Genomic DNA, 18,324 nt, shown 5'->3' with positions numbered 1-18,324 from the left:
TTAGCAAAGAGGAAATGTGGGGAGTGGTTCCCCTACCCAAAAGTGGGAAAATCCCCTCTCATGTGGCTGAACCTGGGGCTTTTATGCACTCAGAATGGGAAGTGCATGATGATTGGTTTGTGAGCACACAAAAACAGGTTAAAGCAAAGACACCACTCAAAGGTGGACAAAACAGTGTTGAAAGCCAATTAGAAAGGGTAGATATATGTGAAATAGGTGAAGGGTGGGAATCAATCAGGAAAAAGCATGCCAAACAGGAAGACAAGTTCTCAGTCAGGTCTGAGGATTTAACTTGCAGCTTGACTTGCAGGCTTTAAACTGTCTTCAGCTTGGAGGTGGGGTTTCACCGGGGACCCACCCCTAACTGTGTAGGCGTTTGACTGCCTCCTGATGCTATCACTAGGAGCGCAACATAAAGATGCTGTGCTACCGTTTCACAGTGATTTGCAGTCAGTGCTTGTTTTGTCATGTAGTTTTGTTTTTAGTGCATTATTCTTTAGGAAAATTTATCCATGAAGCTTGGACATCACAGCTTACTGCTGTGTCCTTGATTTGTACTTCTCATTGACTGTGACAAGTGACGGCCAGTTTTTCTGCTGTGAGCAGGTTTGTCGATATACAATACTATTCACAAGATGTTATTATATATGTGCATAGTCACATTTCTTTCAAAAATGATATTTCCAATTTTTCCAAACATACGTATCCTCTTTCTGACCATCATACTGATTTTATTACCAAAATAAAATCTTATCGTTAAATTAACACTGAAAACAATTTAAATAACTATAAACCACAGTTAAGGAATGATTTTTAGTAAAAGCTAGATATATACACCATCATTTTCTCCTCTAATAGCAGGTTGCCTTGCCTGGCTCTCAGAAATGAGGGAGCTAAATCATACAGATAGGTGATGTATTCATGGCTATAAGGAACACAATAGCATAATATTTGGACAACGAGACATAATACATATCCTGGAAAAACTTTGATGTGTAATCAGTATAACCCTTGTCCCCTCTGTCCTCCTCCCTAACCTCAGGAAAGATCCACACATCCACATTTATTCCCCACCCACTTTCAGTTTTGAATCCTCATTTCCACAAATGCAACATGACATCTATAACTCCTACAAATCTGTAGAACCTCTACAGCCTCCCCAAAACTTCATTCCCTCCATCTTCATTGCCGTAGCTCCTTTTGTCTTTAAGTATTCATTCACTAAGTCAATCAACAAAATATTGGGGGTCAAAAAAAACTAGGCTTTAAACTTGTGGGGGATTACCAAGATAAAACAAACACAAGTCTCCCCACTTGAAAACCTGCTATTTGACACCTGTATCCCAAGATGTGATTATGGATTGAAATCATAGCACCTCTGCCCCCAGGTTGGAAGGTTTTATGGAAAATGAACATATTTTATTAGAAGACAGAACTTCCTAGAGCAGATGAGTAAACACACCCTTGTGTTTACTTGATAACTGAAATCAAAGATAAGGTGTAGCCTTTAGCTTGAAATGTTACAAAGTCTAAGATCAAGATACAGGCAGAAAAACGAAAAGGAAAAAGCCAATTTTGAAGCAGAACTCAGCAGGATGGGCCAAATCATGAAAGAGGTGCTGCTCAGATACCAGATTTAATGACGACCAAAGTGGCCCAAATATGAAAAACATATATTGTGCTTCTGAAAACCGGTAGGAAGTTTCAGTGGACTAAAGATGGCCACAAATTCTTATCATTTTCCCTGTCAAGAATGGAAGTTTTTCATCATCTTGAATCTGGTTCTGTGACTGCATATCCAAGAAGACGCTGCAGAAGTGATGTTCTTCCAGTTCTGGATCTAGTCTTTTTGAAGACTGTCAGCCTCCACTTCCTCTTTCTTCAAATGAGCTCTCTTGGGACACCCTCTCTCAGAACCAAGCCACTATGCATGGGACATGTGTAGCCTCTTCACTCGGGAACCCCAGCAGAGCAGCCACCCAGTACTGAGCATCAAGTGCCAGTCATGTGAGTGAGCCATCTTGGATATTCTCTGGACATCACAGCTTACTGCTATGTGATATCCATTACAGCTTACTGCACTATATCCAAACATCAAAGATATAGTCACTAGTCAAGTCTATACAAAAGAACCTTCCTAGAATTATGAAATAATAAAATGATTACTGTTTAAAGTCATGAACTTTTGCAGTGGTATTTTTTTATATAGCAATTGATAAAGAAAATCAAGATTAAATAAAATATCTGATGACTAAAATGGAGCATGAAAACGGAGTTAAGTTTGTAAGAAGAACCACAACCCCAGTGATCAGGACTTAGAGGAAACTTCAGGTAAATAAAATATGTGGAAAAGGCTGTTTCTTTTTAAACCTGTGTCAAGCTCCCACACTTAAAATGACACTTGACATTTTCCTCCATTAGAAATTCATTGTGCTACAAATTTTCTCTCATTCTCTTAACATATACTTATATAATGAAGTAGAGAAATTGCTATTCTCTCATAAGCTAATGCCACAAAGTGTTTATATATATATGTATTATGTAAATATATTTTATATGTTAACATATATATAAATATATTTTATATATATTTAAATGTTTAAGTGTTTTACACATTTATACATTTATCACCATATATATATATACTCATGCATACACACACACACACACACACACACACACACATAAATGCTTGGGGATAGAAAGTGGGACCGTCAGAATCTTGGATGTAGCCTGACTGCTCTGTATGCAACTGGGGAGGAGTGAGGTAGAAGAAAGTAGAGTTGCAGCCAGAAAGGTAACAGAGACTGCCCAAAGTTTCATGTAACCAGTCCCTCAAGCCTGCGGAATATTTACTAAATGTTTGGTGCCAATGCCTTCCTACATAGTCAGTGATGCTTATGCTTGGTACTGAATCAGAGACAGCACCTCCAGTGCCTTCAGCCATAGTCACACATCTGCAAAAGACAGAAAAATCCAGCCTGATAGCTTTGTTCCATGTATTTGTTGGTGTTTACACCAAGGATTGTAGCCTGGCTCTTGATCTTTTATTTTGAAAAGTTACAGGAGGAGTAAAGGTTACTCTATAACATACTTGTTTTAATAAAGGTATTCTGAATTTTTTTTTAAGTTTTTATTGGATTTTAGGTTTTGGGGTACATGAGCGGAGCATGCAAGACAGTTGCGTAGGTACACACATGGCAGTGTGCTTTGCTTTCCTTTTCCCCTTCACCCATGTTTGGCATTCTGTATTTTTTAATGCAAAAGTGGCACAACCAGGAGAGGTGCCGTATTTTGACTCACGTTTTTACTTCACCTCTTCATATACCACTTCATTTAGTGAGCACCATCAGGTTCTCATTCAGGTTCTCAATAGAGGACAATTTTGCTGTTGCAGGAGATATTGTTAGGGGCTGGGTGGTACTAGCATCTAGTAGGTAGAGTCTGGAGATGCTGCAAAATGTTCTACAATGCACAGGACAGTGCCCATGGATAAAATACTTTATGAATAAAGATATGTCATTCACCATTAAGAACAAAGAATTATCTGGCCCACATTTCCACAGAGCCATGGTTGAGAAACCATGACCTAGAGATATTCATGCTTTAATATGAGAAATGTGTGTATAAATTAAAAGAAAGTGTAAAGGAATAAGGGAACTAAGTGGAAAGAGAAAATGGAGCCATGAAAGAAGCTAAAAAATACATATTGTAGCCGGGTGCGGTGGCTCAAGCCTGTAATCCCAGCACTTTGGGAGGCCAAGGCGGGTGGATCACGAGGTCAAGAGATCGAGACCATCCTGGTCAACATGGTGAAACCCCGTCTCTACTAAAAATACAAAAAATTAGCTGGTCATGGTGGCTCGTGCCTGTAATCCCAGCTACTCAGGAGGCTGAGGCAGGAGAATTGCCTGAACTCAGGAGGCAGAGGTTGCGGTGAGCTGAGATCGCGCCATTGCACTCCAGCCTGGGTAACAAGAGTGAAACTCATCTCAAAAAAAAAATACATATTGTAAAACATGTATCTTTGATAAGGATGAGCCACAGATTCATCTGTAGCTTCCTGGCAGCCAGGTAAAAAGATAAACCAGTTGAGTAATCATGAGCTGAGGGCTGAGTGGCCACTGGGACAAGTACTGAACTCCGAGATGAGAGACTGTGGGCACAGGTTGTCATCACAACAGCCTATTCCCTGGACTGAGGTGCCATACACAGGAAACACTTTGGAAAGGGAGGAAAATGATTAATCTTTGAATAAGAACTACTGGGTCAGAAGAGATACGGATATTAGCATGAAGGGACAGAACAGTCAATTGATTAGGGGTGCTGGGTTTTTAGCCTTGATCACTCCAGATTCCCTCTCCAGGCTCCTCCACACTTCTCTGTACCCTAGGAAGCAGGCCTCTTGGGATGGTATTCATGGATTCCCCCTGCTCCCTCACTTCCAGTTGATAGGGATAATGACAGATGTCTACAGGAATTCAGCTGTCTGCCTGCCAGGCCATGGGTTGGCTGTGGCTATATTCCTATACCAAAGTCCCCAGCTCCTGCCAGGCCACCCTCACCTAGGGCTAAGCCAAAGCAACATCACTCTGGGAGTGGTGATATCTCCCTACTTTGGTTAACCCTAAGGGGCATCAACCCTTTGGTGGGTTCCCTACCCTCATCCTTGTAAGTGGTTCCATTTGTTTCCAGTCATTTCCCTGATTGATTCACCAGATTAATAATTGAGAGTGAGAGTGACTATATCACACATCAAAGGAAAGAATGTCAATGTAGTAATGAGAAGTTTGTCAACTCCTAAAGCCAATAAATGAAAAGCCAGAGGTACAAATAGGAGCATCATATGCCCTTCCCAGCCTAGGACTCAGTATTTTACTCCTGGGCCTTGTTACTGCAGGGTAGGAGAAGGATGGAAGCACAGGCTACCATGGCTTGGTTCTACTAGATTAGCTATTAAGGTCTTCCAACTTTGATTCCTCTTTGATTTCTTTCTAATAATTATTTGGCTTCACATGTACATTTACCTACTGGAAGAGATGGGTTGGTTAGTAAGCATCAGAATTTGAAACACTTGTTAGCTATATTCTTACTGTAAATTAAGAAATTATCTTTCTAGTGTTCCCCTTGCCTCTGCAGCTTCAAGTGAATGTGCATCCTAAAGCTGGTATCATCACTGTTGTGTCTATAGTTCAGGTTTCTGCATCAGCAAGTTCAAAATCATGGTGAGATGACAAGGTAAAGCCTTCAGTGACCTGGTTCAAGTGGTTCCTACTTCATGGAAACTCCTTCCATATTCATCATTAGTAGCTTCAGGACTGACCTTTAGATCAGGGATGCTCTATTTTCCATACATTTACCTTGCCCTATATCCCTTTGTGACAGACACTGCTTTGCCTACCCAGTATCCCTTCCTAACATAATCCTGATTAAATGTGCAGTGTACCAACTTAAAACATGCCTTCCCAGATTGCCTTAGCTATGTGACCTAGTCTCTCAACCACATGTAAGCAAATATACACTAGATAGTATTTCCAGAAAAGTTTTTATTTTCCTGATAACAAAAAACTAAATCAGATGAGCTTTTGACCTCTGCCCTTCTTCCCTTAAATGATTGAAGGAGGAGCTCTTTTCTTTCAATCATGAGAAAGAAAACTACAGGCTAAGGATAGCAGAGCAGGAAGTCAGGAAGAAGCTCAGGTCCTTGATGACTTTTTTGAGCAGCTGATTATCCCTGGTTATTGAGTTTACTCCTTTTTTTTTTTTGAGACGGAGTTTCGCTCTTGTTACCCAGGCTGGAGTGCAATGTCGCGATCTCGGCTCACTGCAACCTCCGCCTCCTGGGTTCAGGCAATTCTCCTGCCTCAGCCTCCCGAGTAGCCGGGATTACAGGCACGCGCCACCACGCCCAGCTAATTTTTTTTATTTTTAGTAGAGATGGGGTTTCACCATGTTGACCGGGATGGTCTCGATCTGTTGACCTTGTGATCCACCCGCCTTGGCCTCCCAAAGTGCTGGGATTACAGGCTTGAGCCACTGGGCCCGGCCGAGTTTACTCCTCTTTTAAAAGCAGGGAAAGAAAACCCTATTCAGTTAACTTTCTAGAGGAGTTTCTATGACAAGAAGCCAAATGCAATCTTAACTGATATCCTTTCTTAATCCAAGTCCCTCATGTCATTCTGCATAAACATACATGGTAAGAACCCGGAAGTCATGCATCCTCTGTTGTATGGAAGTGAACTGTTATGAAAATATTCAGTGCAATAAACTGAATGTTTCACCAAAACTCATATATTTAAATCCTAACCCCCATTGTAATGGTATTGGGGGTCAGTCCTCTGGAAGGTGATTAGTTCAGGAGGATGGAATCTTCATAAATAGAATTAGTGCCCTTATAAAAGGAACCCCAAAAAGCTCCCTCCCACATTCATACCACCATGTGAAAACACAGCAAGATGGAACCATTTACAACCCAGAAGAGAGCCTTCAGCAGAATCTGACCAAGCTGAATCATGATCTTGGACTTCCAGCCTCTAGAACTGTAAGAAATAAGTGCTTGTTGTACAAGCCACTTACTCTGTTAAAGCAGCACAAATCGATCAAGACACCCAACCTGCCCCTATGATCCTGGAAGCTAGCAAATTAGTAGCACTGAATGACAGTATAACAGTGTTGACCATAATAAAGAAACGTATTTTATGAAATTATGAAGAATATTATTGACTTCAGTATTGCTACATCTTCTTGGATATAATCAGGTGACACATAAGAAAACACAGATGCAGATAAGCTAGTAAAAATAGTCTGACAAAGTTCCAGGAAATGGCTCTTTTGAAACATGGGACAGCTGCCAAACAAAAAGACGAAAAAGGAAATTAAAATCCTTCAAAACAATTTTATGGATTTAAGCTCTACAAAACCACTGGGAAAACATAAGACGTTATATGGAATTATTCTGATATTCAGCCTCTTTTATGTGCATTTTATGAAGAAATAACCAATAAAACATCTGTCATAATTACGTAAATCTTAAAACGCAGATCCACTTAATGTGGTCAAAATAAACTAAATGTATTTTCAATTCATATCTCTGAACTGAAACTATGGCGTGAGGATATGTTGAACCCCATTTAATAAAAGGAAATATCTTTTTATACTAGCAATTTGAGAATTTCAGCTAAGTAAAAAGAGGCTCTAGAATGAATATTAAGCTTAGAGTTCTAAAAGCATCAATTTAAATTGATTAGAACACTGGAAAATTGCCCACTGGCTAAATAAGATGTCCAGAAGGAATACCATTGGAAACGTTTTTTACATCCCTTAGGAAAAACAGGGAAAATAAATAGAGGGCATATCTTGAATTAACTACATGTACCCCTTGGGTTTCCAAAAACAGGCTCTAATATAATTTGATTCTTCATCCTTAGCAATGGGAAGTCAAGCGAAAAACCATGTGCAAACACCACATGATGTGGCATAGGAAAGAAAACATTAATCATAGACATTTTTATCACTTTTTAATAGATGAAAATCCATGTTTCTATTAGCAGACACAAACAGATCCCTCTGTCCCCTTATTACTTTTCTAGTTGATGCCTGAAATCCCTTAAAGATTGGTTATTTGGGGTGAAGGTTTTGCATATTCAGAAATTGTCTGTTGAAATACAAATTCTTTCAAAGGGCAAACATTGAGCCACATTCAAGGAAAGTCATAATCACTCTAGTGAGAAGAAGCTCATAAAAATACTCATGGTGAATGGGATTTAAATGCATTTTAACAGGAAAGTGGAAGAAAGCATCGAGAGCAGAATGCATGCCACCTTCAGAGCCTGAGAGAAGTTTGGTGGCGCCAGGGAGGGCAGTAGAGGGCACTGAATGCTAAGTAGCAGGAGGATGACGAGACAAATCTGAATTTTGACAGGTGAGCATAGCTTTTGGAAACAAGTGTTACCTATTCAATAAGATTTTTATTAAAAAGTCCATCTTTGGGGTCCAAAGTGGCTCCCGCCGGAGGTCATGGCGCTCGCGAAGGCGAGGTCATCAGTTCAAGGCTAACCTCAGAAGCTCAAACTGATTGGCAAAAAAAAAAAAAAAAGTCCATCTTTAAGATATCGAAAATAAGGCCCTGAGATATTGTAGATTCATTAGTAGAAAAATAAATGGCATATATTATGAAAGTGCAAAAATCAGGAAAGATTTAAATACATCTATCCACATTCAATCTTCAAAATGTATTTTTGTGAGTCTGCTATTTCACAGATTTTGTTTCATTTAATATGCCAGGAATATCTCAAATGAAAGTACATAAAACAGGAATTATTTCAAATGAAGAAGTTGACTTTTCAGGCCAAAAGCTGGCAAAGGTTTTCAGGCTCATTGACCAGGAGCCCCTTCCTCCACCTGAAACATTCCCTGAAGATCCTGTAAATAAATACAGGTAAATAAACTTGACTCTATGGATATCAGTAGTGTCTTCTTATATCAATTTATATGCATGTTTTAAAGCTTTATATTCTAGAGTGTGCAGTTATTTTCTTTTTAAATATGATTTGTAATCATTTTAATAAAAGGTCTGTTAATTCTCTATTATGTCATATGATTTGTAGGAGGTACTTTGATCAATTTTATTTATAATGTTCCAAAGTGGCAAAATTCTGGCCTCTGTGGAATCCTGCTGGGAGGGAATATGAAGCAAGCCAAAGATGGCCTAGAATAGAAACTGGAAGGAAGCTGCATTAGGCGTCCTGCTATCTGAATCACCAAGTTCAGGAACTAAGTATTTACTAGTCGTAAGTACCTATTGTTCAATTCAGGCTAGCAGGAAGTCATTGATGAGAAAGTAGATGAAACAGAAATCAAGGTAGGCTGCTTTTGGAGGGACTTTTGTCCTCATGGATAGGCATTTCAGCATAGTGATTACAAACTTGGACTTTCGAGCCAGACTGAAACCCACTTTTACTGCTTACCCATGTGTGCCTGTTTCTTCAACCATAAATAGGGATTATGCTGGTACTTATTACAACAGAGTTGTTGCAAATATTAAATGAGTTAACATACAAAAGAGCATTTCGAATAGCACATACTTATAAGTATTAGACTTATTATATAGAAGCCAAGAATATTTTAGAAAAAAACAAGGGTGAAGCAGAAATCAGGTCCTGCCAAAGCCTAATTTGCCAACTCTGAGAAGGGACTAGGTAGCATCAAGAAATATAAAGACGATGGTACTGAGGATTTTTTAGCTTTGAAGTTATGTAAGAGGAATACTAATCATTCCTTACTGTGAAACTATCCAAAAGATATTACCCTAATTTAAATTCCAGTTATAAACTAGTTTGATGATGGCCTTTGGAATATATATATATATATATATATGCAATAAACTGAATGTTTGTGTCTCATTGAAATTTGTATGTTGAAATCCTAACCCCCATTGTAATGGTATTAGGGGGTCAAGCCTTTGGAAGGTTGTGTGTGTGTGTGTGTGTGTATGCATGCACGCATGCACACACACACGCGCGCATCTTCTTTGAAAGCATCTTCTTTGAGAAAGTGAAAACAAAACAGTGAAAACAGCCTTCCAAGGAGTAGGCTGGAGTTGAAGTGCACAGTGTCGGTGATCCACCCAGACCCTTCAGATCCCTTTTACCATTTTTGTGCACCTCTCTGCTCTTGCTCTTGATGGCCAGCCCTTCTTTAGAAGACTTGCCTCATGCTAATGAAACTGCTTCCCACCCCTGTCCCCTGCATGTGTTGATTCAAAAATGCCTGCAAATTTACCTCTCTCTGGATGTTGCTTAGCTGCTGGGCACAAGAGTAAGGAAGCCAAGCTCCCCTACCTCACTTTATTGTCCCCTATGGGATCAGGCCACACCTATCTTCCACAGGATTTATGTCCAATATTGCACCTTGTTTGGCTTCCTCTCCTTCCCTATTCTTCCTTCATTTCCTTACTGATTTCCCTTGAAAGGAAAATAATAAATAAGAAATCACTTGGACATGAATCCTTGTCTCAGTCTGCTTCTGGGGAACCCAGCTGCTATGATCTGAATGTTTGTGTCCTCCCAAGATTCATATGTGAAAATCCTATCCCCAAGGTGATGGTTTTAGAAGATGAAGCTTTTAGGAAGTGATTAGTGCACTTTATTAGTTAGTATACTTATAAAAGAGACCCCAGAGAGCTAACTAGCTCCTACTATGAGAGAACATGGCAAGAAGGCACCATCTGTGAACCAGGAAGTGGGCCCTCTCTAGACACGGAATCTGTCCATTTCTGGATCTCTGACTTCTTAGCCTCCAGAACTATGAAAAATAAAATTCTGTTTTTGTAGCCTCCCGCTTTATGGTAGTTTGTTATAGCAGACCAAACAGACTAATACAGTGACAACATGGAAGTGAAGATACTCTTTGTCTTATTTTATAATAAACTCTTAGTAATTAAAGTACACTCTGGGATCAGGAAATCTGAATGCAAATCTTAGTTGTGCCAACTCCTATGAGCCTGATTCTTATCTGTGAATGTTTTCAGTTTAAGTAGTATTTTATTTCTTCTTAATACAACCAAGAATTGTCTTAGATTTTAAGTTACCTAGGTAGGAGAACAAACCAACATTTGCCGAACGTTGGGCACAGAACTAGGTTCCATTGACATGTGATTGTCTAATCTTCACTACAGAAGCGGCATGTATGCCCATCCCTGTTTCACAATGAGGAGTTTGGGGATCAGAGAAGTATTTAATTGCAGGGAAGCTTATATAGAATACAGAATTATAAGAAAGAATCGTAAAAAAGGTTAAAATTCCATTATCTGTAACTTGATTATATAAATAAAATCTCTAGGCAAATTTGCAAAGTTGACTGCAATTAAACATTGAGGAAATGCAAAGATATATGAGAGATATATGATGTCTCACTAAACATCCTACAATTCAAGATTGCAAGGAAGAGAGAGAAAAAAGGGAGCAGATGAAGAATGAATTACTAAATATAGGTGACAGGAAGGAAAATCAAAGAAGGGTGATAGGAGGTGACTCTCACTGTTAAAATATGGTGAGAAATCAAATGAATGAAGTCAAGGAACCATTGGAGGAATGGAGACTTCTAAGGAAAATAATGGTGAACATCATTTTCCTGTGGGTAGGGGCCAGGAAAAACCCTTTGCAAGTTGCAATTAGCATGATTGCCAGGATATACTGAACAGGAACTCAAGGGTGTTAGTCCAGGCCCTCTAACAAAACAACACCAGAACAGAATTAAACATGCAAGGAATTGATTAGAAGGAATACCTGTGTGAAAGGAAACAGCAGGTAAAGCCACAAGACTCCATTGCAAGCCTAACCTCAAGCAAAGAAGAGAGGAGAGAAGGTTGCATGGAAACATCTTAGAAATGCAGTGAGTCTAAGGAAGGTTCAACAAAGTTAGCAGAAAGTCCTTGAGCCTAAGTGGACACTGGTAGGAGTTCCATGGTTCTATGAAGGAGTCTGCCTTTGCATCCGCCACTACATTGCATCACCGGCAGGGAGCAGCCCATGGTGGGTACAGCCTCAAGCAAAGGTACCTATGCATTTCAAAGCTTCGTAGCTGGTGCCATAGGCCAGTTACAAATGGCCTTCTACTATGCCCTGTGGTAGAAGGTCTGGAAGGTGCATTCTCATGACCTCTTTATTAAGTTCCCAAAAAGTCTTTGAAGGCTACAAGGCAACATCCCTTTTATCATCAGTGTTTCATAGAAAAATAATGCATCTAATCACCTTTGATTGAGCACTCATTTGCAGCAATCACTGTGCTAAGCACTTTATATACTTTTTCTTTTAGAGTCCTCACAGCACAGTGAGGGAGATATTATTCCCACTTCACAAATGAAGAATCCAAAGCCTGAAGAGGTTAAAGAACTTCCTCAATAATGCAAAGTTAGTAAGGATTCAACTCAGACACACTGATTCCTGTTGCAGATCTCCACGTTGTAACTCATCATAATAACACCAACTGTGCTACTAGATAGGATTGTTGTGAACACTCATTTAAATCGTTCATGTAAAAGCCCATCATACCTTGCCTGGCCAGGTAGTAAGAACTCAAGGAATGTTATGATTATTCATTAGTTGAGCCAAGATGCAGATGCAGCTCTGATTGATGCCAATATCTGTGCTCTTGGCCACTGATGCTGAACAGCCATCAGTATAACCTCAGTGTTTCCATCAGATAGTATTAGGAATAGCTTGTAAAGGCATTTAAAAAGAAATAGGAGGACTGGAACTAAACAATTTTTTCAAGAATTAGTTTCAGTCACACAGATAGAATTCAGTGATAGGAGATAACAGAAACATAAGGTATGACTTCCTTTGATTCCCCGAGGAAGAAAGTCACACAGGTGTGGCCCATTTACTACCTCTCCATAAATAGAAATCTGTCAGATTTATGAGACTAAGTGCCAATGGGAGAAAACAGAAGGCGTCTGGATTTCTGCTTATGACCAAGATAGAGTAACAGAAACAAGGTTCACCCTCTGATATGGTTTGGATCTGCAGCTCTGTCCAAATCTCATGTCAAATTGTAATCCCCAATGCTGGAAGAGGGGCCTGATGGGAGGTGACTGGATCATAGGGTGGATTTCTCCCTTGCTCTTTTTGTAATAGTGAGTTCTTAAGAGATCTGGTTGTTTAGAATGCCTAGCAACTCCCCCTTTTTCCCTTCTTCCTGCTGTGAGCATATGAAGACATGTCTGCTTCACCTTACCTTCTGCCATGATTGTAAGTTTCCTGAGGCCTCCCCAGCCATGCTTCCTGTACAGCCTGTGGAACCACGAGCTAATTAAACCTCTTCTTTGTAAATTACAGTTTAATATATTTCTTTATAGCAGTGCAAGAACAGACTAATATACCCTCCCACCAGAAACAACTAAAAAATCAGTAAAACAAAATGAAACAATGGTTTTTCAACATTGGATTCTGGCAACACAGAACAGTGTTCCCTCAGAGTGGGGAAATAAACAGGATGAGTCCTATGGGTGCCCCAGATTACTGTCTGAAGAGAGGAAACCCAAGTGGAGGCTGGTGGTCAACCAAAGTTAAGAAGCTGGAGCTAGTCATCTGGAAAAACCAAGGCAGGTGGAATTTGTAGAGAAGAATGCTGAAGAAAGGGAGCTACATAGAGAACTCCAGTGATCTTCAGTGAGTCCCCATAATGTCTCCAGATTAATAATATTCACTGCATGCCTGTGAAGCAAATGTTCATGGATAGGCAAAGAACCACCTAAAAGGAACAGAGGAAGCAAATACTGGAGCTCACACAAGATAGAAAATAGTTCAGGTATCTCCCAGCCAGAATGGAAAACCTCATTCATGAAGCATTGGATAGAGAGTACTCAGAAAAGTACTGTTTCAGTAGTGGGGCAAAATTAGCCCTAAACTAAAGGCTACTCTTGTCCCAAATAACAAAGCTTAAAAGTTTGAAAGGTGCAAACTATTTTCATAACTGCATCCCAATAAAACTCAGAAACATTTACAGGAATAAAAAAATATCAGTAACCCCAACAAGATAAAATTTATAATGAACAACATCCAAATATTACCAAGTACACAAAAAAGCAGAAAATACGACAACACATAATGAAAGAAGTTAATCGATAGAAATTGATCTAGAAATGATGGATCTACAACTGATAGAATTAGTAGACAAGAACATTAAACTATGTTGTAACTCTATTTCCATTATAACTATATTCCATATGTACAAGGCAAAAGAAAGAAGAAACATTTTTAGTAGAGATTTAGATATATTAAAATGACCCAAATCCAACTTCTAGAAATAAAAAGTACAATGCCTTAAATAAAAATTCCATCTGTTCTATGAGATTAACAGCACATTAGACAATGTACGGATTCAAAAGTATGGATTTGAAAGTATGGATTCACCTACATTGTTGTGTGTATCAATAGTTCATTCATTTTATTGCTGAGAAGTATCCATTTGTGTGACTGCCACAAAAGAAAGGACTAATGTGAAGACATAGCAATAGAAACTCTCTAAAATTAAATTGAATAAACAACTGGAAAAAGAATGAACAGAACATGACTTAACTATGAGACAATCTTGGGCAGCCTAATATACATGTAATTGGAGTTCCCAAAGGATGGAAGATGACATAAAAAAAAATTTAAAGCAATAGTGGCTGAAGAATTTTTCCAAATGTGATGAAAACCATAAACTATAGCCAAGAAACTCAAGAAACCTTGATATGGTTTGGCAAAGTCCCCACCCAAATCTCACCTTGAATTGTAATAATCCCTCTGTGTCATGGGAGGGACCCAGTGGAAGGTAATTTAATCATGGGGGTGGGTTCTTTTCCTTGCTGTTTTTGTGTCAGTGAATAAGTCTTATGAGATCTGATCCTGCACATGCCCTTCTGCCTGTGCCATGTAAGATGTGCCTTTGCTCCTCCTTCACTTTTCACCACGATTGTGAGACCTCCCAGCCATAAGGAACTGTAAGCTAATTAAACCTCTTTTCTTTCAAATTACCCAGTCTTGGGTATGTCTTTGTTAGCAGTGTGAGAATGGACTAATACAAACCCCAAGCAGAGAAAAAGGCATCTTACAGTACAATGCAAACAAATTTAGAATGGAATGATTGCACAACCATAAACATTGTTTAGATAAGGAGATAACACCCTCAAATTATATTCCAAACAAACAATCAAGAGTTTTAATGCAGGAAGACAGGTGAGGTGGGAACTCTTCATCCAATCTATTTTAAAAGCAGATGAATTTATACATAAGGAAGAAGTAATCAGGAGGTCAAAGAGATTAAAAAAAAAAAAAGCTAACTTACATACTAGACCAAAGTGTAGAATAAAGCCAAGATGAAATCAGCTAGAAAGGATGACCTAACTACCTCATATGATAGTTATGACAAACTACCTCATATAATAATGATGGGAAGACAATATCCCCCTCCCTAACCTATTTCTAAGCTTTCAGATCTTTACTTTTTTTCTTCTTTTAATGTCACCCACCCTGGAGTGCAGTGGCGAAAGCTCACTTACTGCAACTTTGACCTCTCTGACTCAAGTGATTCTCCTGCCTCAGCCTCCCAAGTAGATGGACTACAGGCATGCACCACCATGCCCAGCTGATTTTGTATTTTGTAGAGACAGGGTTTTACCACATTGCCCAGGCTGGTCTCAAACTCCTGGGCTGAACTGATCTGCACTCCCTCAGCCTCCCAAAGTACTGGAATTATAGGCATGAGCCACATGCCCAGCAGATCTTTACTTTCAGTTGCCCCAGGCATAACCATAGTCCCAAAGTTTCTTAATTCTGTATATCCATTTTATGATCCAACTTCCTCCATCACGCCATCTTGTTCCTCACCTCAAACTCCTTCATTGCTTATATTTTCAGTCTCCATTGATGATACTGCCACCTTCCACCAGGCTACCTCGTTGTCATCTATGATTCAACTGGATTCCTCAAAACCAATCAATCACTAAATCTTGTGGAATTTACCTCTGAAATATCCTTAAAATCAGTCATTTTTCTCCCTTTCTCTCTAGTGACATTACTTCAGGCCTTCTTTCTTTCATTTTAATTTAACATGTTTTTTATTAAAATGAAGCATGCATATAGAAAGATGCATAAATCATAAGTATAAAACTTAAAAAAATTTACAAAGTGAATACACCTATGGAACCACCACCTAATCAATATATAGAATTTTTCATTAACCCAAATGACTCCCTAGTGTCACTTGCCACTAATTATCTGTGTCCCCAAAAGATAACCATTATTCTGCAACCAAACGCCACAAATTAATTTTGTTAATGTTTTGAACTTCATATAAGTCTAAATTAATTTTAAAGTAGAATTATATAGGATATAATCTTGTGTCTGGCTTCTTTGGCTGTATATTTTTTTTTGCAAAATTTATCCCTGTTATTAAGAGTAACAATGATGTCCACATTTCATTGCTGTGTATGAATGTACCACAGTGAATGTATCCACTGTACAGTTGGTAGACATGTTTGGGGTCATTATGAATAATGTTGCCACAAACGTACTTGCAAATGTTTCCTGTAAATTTATATTCACATTTGTATTGGATATAAAACTAGGAATGGGATTACTAAATCAAAGGGTATGTAGAGGATCAGCATTCACAGATACGGCCCAACAACTTTACTAAATGGTTCTTTATTCAACATTCCAATGAGTGGTATATGAGAGTTCCAAATATTTCACATCCACTAATACACCTGACATTGTCCATTTTTAAGTTTTACCCATTCTGGTTGTTGTGTAATGATACTCATTGTGGTTTTAATTTGCCTTTTCACAATGTTAAACCACATTTCATAAATGTATTGGTCATTTGAAAACCCTGATGTGTGAGGTCCTCCTCAAGTCTTTTGACTTTTTGTATTGGACTGTCTGTATTTTTCTTAATGAGTTATAGGAATATTTTGAAAACGTATAACTTATATGTCTTTTAGGTTTGTTCTCATTCTGTGACTTTCATTTTCAATCTCCTAATTGGATTAATCAGTGTGAAATTTATTAACTGCACAGATTTTAAGTGTATAGTTCTGTGAGTTTTGACAAAAGTAAATGTGTGTGCAACCCCAATCATGATATAGAGCATTTCCATCATGTCAGAAAATTCTCTCACGCCCTGTACCATGATTTATCCCCTCCCTCCTCCAAGCAACACCTGATCTGGTTTCTTTGACCCTGGCTTAGTTTTGGCTGTTCTCATTCCTTAAGCAAAAGAATTGGAAAGTATGGAATCACCCACATTATTGTGTATATCAACAGTTCATTCATTTTATTGCTGAGAAATACTCATTCGTTTGACTGTACCATAATTTGTTTATCCATTCACCTGTTGAAGGGCATGTGGGTTGTTTTGGGTTTAGACTATTATGGATAAAACTGTTATAAATATTCTTATACAATATTTTTTAAGGATATTTGTTTTTATTTCCCTCATTTCTCTAGCACTAGGATTGCTAGACATAAGATAGGTGTTTCTCCCGCCCTTTTTTTTTTTTTTTTGAGATGGAGTCTAACTGTTGTCCAGGCTAGAGTGAAGTGGCACGATCTCAGCTCACTGCAACCTCCGCCTCCCAGGTTCAAGTGATTCTTGCGCCTTAGCCTCCCAAGTAGCTGAAATACAGGCGCACACCACCACGCCTGGCTAAGTTTTGTATTTTTAGTAGAGATGGGGTTTCACCAACTGGCCAGGCTGGTCTCGAACTCTTGACCTCAAGTGATTGGCCTGCCTCGAAAAAGTGCTGGGATTAAAGGCATGAGCCACCACCCTGGGCCAATAGGTATATTTATAACTTTATGAGAAACAACCAACTGTTTTCTAAAGTTTTGTACCATTTTACACTCCCTTCAGCAATGTGCGTGCTCCACATTCTCTACAACATTTACATTGTCCATCTTTTAAACACTGGTCAGTCTAGTGGGTATGACATGTTCTCAGCCAGGTGTGGTGGCTCACGCCTATAGTTCCAGCATATTGGGAGTCCAAGGTAGGAGGATTGCTTATTCTCAGAAGTTCAAGACCATCCTGGGCAACATGGCAAAAACCTATCTCTACAAAAATTACAAAAAGTAGCTGGGCATGGTGGTGCACATCTATAGTTTCAGCTACTTAGGAGGCTGATGCAAAAGGATTCACTGAGCCCTGGAGGTCTAGGTTGCACTGAGCCATGATCATACCATTGCACTCCAGCCTGTGTGACAGAATGAGACCCTGTCTCAAAAAAGAAAGAAATGTTGTCTCATGAAGATGTATTTCCATTTCACTGACAACCAATGATGTTGAACACTTTGTTACCTTTTCATGTACTTATTGGACATTTCTATATTTTCTTTTGTGCAGTATCTATTCAAGTCTTTGCCTATGTAATACTGCTTATTCATACTTTTATTACTGATTTTTAAGAGCTCTTTATGTATTCTGGATTCAAGGTGCACTTGCTTGCACATATACATGTGTGCACACACACAGAGAGCCAGAGAGCTATTTTATTCTTGTTTACTCTGCCTTTTAATTATTTTAATGATGTATTGTTCCGAAGTCTCACTTATCAGTTTTTCTTTTTATAGGTAGTGTTTGTGTCCTAGCCTAAAAATTGATGGCAGTAGCAAGAGCACAAAGACATTCCTATGCTTCTGGAAGTTTTACCATTTTAGCTTTTACACTGAGGTCTACTTCCCATCTTAAAAAATTCTGATGATGGTGTGAGGCAGAGGTCAGGGTTAATTTATTTTCCCATGTGAATATACAGATTTTTGACATCATTTGTTGAAATTA

Source organism: Callithrix jacchus, chromosome 21 (genome assembly GCF_049354715.1).
Source record: "Callithrix jacchus isolate 240 chromosome 21, calJac240_pri, whole genome shotgun sequence".
NCBI lineage: Eukaryota > Metazoa > Chordata > Mammalia > Primates > Cebidae > Callithrix > Callithrix jacchus.
Note: the sequence above shows the minus strand (reverse complement) of the source record.